This window comes from Alligator sinensis, unplaced genomic scaffold (assembly GCF_000455745.1).
Source record: "Alligator sinensis unplaced genomic scaffold, ASM45574v1 scaffold203_1, whole genome shotgun sequence".
Classification (NCBI taxonomy): Eukaryota; Metazoa; Chordata; order Crocodylia; family Alligatoridae; genus Alligator; species Alligator sinensis.
In genome coordinates, this window is record NW_005841949.1 from 344,199 (window position 1) to 349,216 (window position 5,018).

Consider the following 5,018-nt stretch of genomic DNA (forward strand, 5'->3'; position numbering starts at 1 on the left):
GAAAGATAAAATACATGCTAGCTTCAGGTCTAGGGAGAAAGGCACTGCACAGAGGAGAGCAGTGATGCTGAAAGAGAATGTCAGGGCAAGATTGCAAAACATATTAGACACGAGTTTGTCGTGGGGTATAGCTATGTAGGAGGCTGACCCTACAAAACTGGGCTACGTATCTAAAGGCATCAGATCATGGAGCCTGATCTCTGTGGCTTTGGCATTTCATATTGTGTTCATCTCTCAGCACTGAATTACCTGGAAGATACTGACAGACCTCAGGGACAGCAGTCAAAAGCACCAAGATCAACCAGCCAGAGGCACTGGCTTAGGAGGAGAGGTTAGAGGTGCTGAGAGTGCTGGGAGATGGCATCTGCCAATGAAGGGAGCAGACCCAAAGTGACATCTCCCAGGCTACTGCTGCAGAAGTGCTTGTCGCTGTCTCCGATACTGTGGCTGAAGAGACACCTCTACAAGCGAGGTTGGGGTACTACTAGCAGCTGAACAGGCATGCCACCAGAAGCTCTTATCATCAGCCTGCTTTGTTCCTTTGGGATCTTTGTCACTGCAGCAATCTCTGAGCACAAGCACAGCATCAAATTAAAAGGAAGGATAAATAAAAGTAGGTCGGTGACTAGTGGTTCTGATTTGAAACTGGAAAATTTTGATAAACTAAGGGAACTGGTGAGGGAAGACAACTGGACTGAGGAGTTCGGGGATGTGAACATGGAGGAAATTGTTTAAGTCAAAGGTGCTAAAAATATAAGGAACCTGTACTCCAAGAGAGATGGGGAAACTTGAAGGAAAGTGCTCCACACCTCAGGATGAAGAACCACCTCATAAAGGAATAGGCAGCAAATTTAAAATGAACGAAAAAAAATTATTGTCCGCAAAGGCTACATCTTAGAGGTCAAGAAATGAAGGGGTAGAGTAAGAACTGCCAAAAGCAAGCTGAGGATATTAAAACAAATAGGAAGAGTGTCTCCAGTCATGTAAATAAAAGAACAAAGTAAAACCAAGTGGAGCTGTTATGCAGTGAGGATGCAACAGAGATTACAGACTAGGCATGGAGCAAAAGCTAACAACTGGCAGCCTAGTCCCCTTTGCTCATCTAACTGGTTGATTTACAGTTGTTGTAAGTGGCATTTTTGGCACTCATACACAGGTAGGGATTCTGTTTCCTGAGTGTGTAATGACTACAGGCATTTCTCTCACTTCCTAGCATCATGCTCAAACCACCAGGCCAAAAATTGGGTATGATACAGAACCCTCTTCAGCCCTCCTTTTGAAGTTGAATCACTGCCCCTTGCATTTAATAGTCATTGAATAAAATGGATTAAAGACAGTGTATTAGAAGATTTCTGCCTCTCTGTAAGCAAGACTCCATGCTAGAATCCAGCCTTCCCCCTCCCCCAGCAGCCATCTCATTGAGCTAAACATGCTATAACGTGCTCTTTCTCATGCCTCCACATAGCTCCCACTCTTGGCTGCCCAGAGAGCCAGTTTTTAAAGGAGTGCTAAGGAAGCGCCCAGAGAATGCCTGACCTGTGCTGTGGTGTGTGTGTGAAAGTCAAAGAAATGCAGGTTCAAACCATATCTGATACAGGGATGCTGATTTCCCAGGTTAATGCCTTAACCTTTTCAGCTAACGTGGCTAAAATTGCTGTATGGAGGGGATAGGGACCCATCTTCATGTCCATCTATCACCTACTAGCTATAACTTCATGCCATCTGCATCTCTGAGCCTCAGACCTGAGTATGTGTCCACCAGGGGCACACACATGTAGCTGTCTACATGCATGGCTAGTATGTAACCTGCTGTGCATGCCCACTTAATACATTGCCAGGAAACAGGATCACTATAAAAATCATAGAAAATTAGGTTTGGAAGGGACTTCTGAAGGTCATGTAGTCCAACTGCCTGCTAAAAGCAGGAGGATACCCTATCTGCAAGGAAGTGCCAAAATATACTACTTAGATAACTAAAACATTGCCACTGTGATGACCAAAGGGAAGTAGAATGACACCCAAAATGGATATTTTGCCTCATTTTTCCATGAGGACAACAGGGAGGTAAATAATGGAAATGAGGGGATAATGGTTGAAATTGCCCCAGCTGAGGTGGAAACAAAACTCAAAGAGCTGAATGCATTCAGGCCAGGGCAACCAGATCATTTCTATCAGCAGTTTCTGAAAGAACTGGCACATTATGCTGCAAATCCAGGAGCAAGGATTTTCAACAGATTTGCCAAATCATGCTTGGTTCTCTATGATGAGAAAACAAATGCAATGTCTTCCTCACCCCCCTGAAAAGGGGGAAAAGGTTAATGCAGGCAATTGAAAGCCAATTAATCTGACCTCAATGGACAATGGGTTAAAATGAGTTTGCCAGAGATAGATCTACAGGTGCAAAGTGCTGGATATCATCATCATTATTTTATAATTTAACCTCTGCTTCTGCTCTTATCTGTAGTGTGGCAGAGATACTGACCTTTCTGGGAATTAACCCTTTGAACTTCCTAACCCACAAAGACTTACAATACACTCCCTGTCTTAACAGTCTTAAAGTGATCATATTATTTATTCCAATAGGTTCTGACATCAGGGTCTTTAGTACTTGCCACAGTACACAGACATAACGACAAACAGTCCTTGTTCCAAGGTGCTCAGATTTAAAATAGACAAAGCAGGTTGCAGCAAGTAGAGAAACTGAGGCACACACAAAGGTGCCCCCACCCAACTTCAGCATCCCCACTCATCTAGTGCCCTCATACTACCAGCCCTGTCCAGTCTAATTCTCATAAAATGCCTGTGCACCTAATGCCACACTGTCACTGAAGCACTATAACACCTCTCTGCAGTGATCTGTGAGGTCATGGTAGATCCTCAGTAAATCACTTCTCTGTTCTGATACCAGTAAGAAACCCAGCTAGATAACAATGGCTCAAGGGGAAAATGAAGAGAGAGGCCTTTACATTATCAGTTGATTGGCTCAAAGTTTAAAGACAAATGTATGTTAAGGTGGACAAATCTGAATGTTCTTTTTTACCCTTCAGCCCTCTAGTAAGCTGTGGGGGTAGGTAAAGTCTGTGTCTCTGACCGTGCCAAGCACACTGGAGGGATCTGTACTCTTGTGAGATTGATCAGTGCACTGAATGGGGCTGGCTGAAGTGTGAATGTGGCTGGTCTCTCTCTATCTTCTGATCTCTACTCTTATCTGTATTACTGATTCTCACTGTATTTCTCTAATGTGCTGCAAATCCAAGGGCTGAGACTATCACACAATCCATTTAGGCTTTGTACCAATGACCTGTGGGAAGAGAACTCCTGATTTACACGTTAATAATGCTCTAAGAAAGGTGTGAAATGAAATATTCAGCAATTTGGAAGGCAGAGTAATTGATGTTCATTCATGGTTTGTTTGTTCAGCTGGAAGATCTCTCTTGATGGAATAAGGACTTTTTTGTAAAGAGCAAATCCTTAGATAAACAACCCACTTAAAACAGACATCTACTATCAAGGTCTTGGGTCACAAATTATTCTCCACAGTGTGTCAGTGCAGGTCTGATAGCAGGAGGGAGAGGATTAGTGTTTAGTGCATTGACTGATTTCAGAAGGGAGGAGGAGGTATCAACCAGGTACTACTGAGCTTTAATTATTTCAGCAGTTCTCAACATAGTCACCCCATATTCCCAATTGGATATCAGCTGCATAGGGTCTGGTATGGAAGAGGGGAACCCAGTATGGAAAAGGCTGATAACTACTGGTCTATTGTTCAACCACTCATAAAAAGTGGGCTGGAGGGTGACTGTAAGTGCACTTGTGGAAATATCCTATAGTAGGTTGCCAATTAGAAGAGACTTTCTACCTGTATGTGCTTTTATGACAAGCCTGAGGCTGCCACAGCAATTCTTTACGTGATAGAGCAATATTAGGAGCTCAGCTCTCTCTGTCTTGCCTGTGGTATTTTGCTCTTCTTGAAGAAAGCCCGTTGCCAGCTATGTTTCTATTGTTCGTTTTTATCCCCACTTGCTCTGGTTATCTCTTTCTCAGCTGGAAATAAGAGGCAGCAGCCAATACCATACAATCACTGCCCAGGCAGATCTCAGAAGATTTTCAGTGAACGCCCATGCAAATAATTGATTTTATGGATCACTGGCAGTTCCAAAAAAACCCAAAAAACTAAACAATAATGAATTTGGGGTCTGTCCAAAGCAAAACCATTTTGAAATTGCTGGCAAATGGAAAGTCAAAATCCTTCATTTCAGGCTGAATAAAATTTTAAGTCTGAGCAAGTGTCAAATAAAACTAAAAAAAATGATGCTAGGGAAAGTCTTTTTATATTGTAACAATCAAATCTCTTAACCTTTTCATAATGCTTTGCTTTGTTTGGTTTTTTGGTTGTTTGTTTTTGTTTTGTGGGGTTTTTTTGTTTTGTGTTTTTTTTTTACACACAATCTGTCACTTGTGGGAAGTCTGGTTCTCACCAAATCTATGTTTATTCACCCAAATTATTTTCAGCCAAATAATTTCACTTTACTCTATACCAATGGCTTGCAATAGAGTTTGAAATTCTTCCCTCCTTTACAGTTCAGTAGGAAATGCTAAATGAATGGGGGGATTACCCCAACAATAAAATTGCTTTGGTTGGTACAAAATGCCCTATGAAAAACAATAATTCCCTTTTCAGTCTTGTAGGGTTCCAGTTACCACTCCAAAGCCTTATTCATTGTATCCTAATGTTGCTTCATCCATTCCACTCTACAGGACATTCGCACAGGTCATACTTTTAATGATCTTACCCCAATTCCTGGAGTCAGATGATACAGTGAATCTCAGGCTTTATGTTAATGAAGGTAAGTTCCCACCAGCCCTTGTAGCTACAGGTGAAACTCTCTAGAACATGATTTCTTATTGGTCAGAAGGCAAATTAAAAGGACTCTACCTTTGAAATCTCATGATTTAGAGGACTGCTGTTTGACTTTTCAGTGCCTTGGGTTGGTGATGTTGACTTCTGTAGAAGACTA

General features: G+C 42.0%; 1 long non-coding RNA gene across 2 annotated transcripts in view; it reads left to right on the forward strand.

Moving 5' to 3' along the window:
• The first annotated feature begins 3,531 nt into the window (after positions 1–3,531).
• Positions 3,532–5,018, forward strand: part of LOC102375773 — a 2,454-nt gene continuing 967 nt past the window's right edge. Inside the window, exons 1-2 of one of the 2 annotated variants that reach the window (XR_323407.3) lie at positions 3,532–3,629; positions 4,759–4,847. This is a non-coding gene — a long non-coding RNA (uncharacterized LOC102375773). Of the gene's footprint in view, positions 3,630–3,729; positions 3,802–4,758; positions 4,848–5,018 lie in introns of those variants that run through there. The other variant, XR_001357750.2, reaches the window with a different exon arrangement.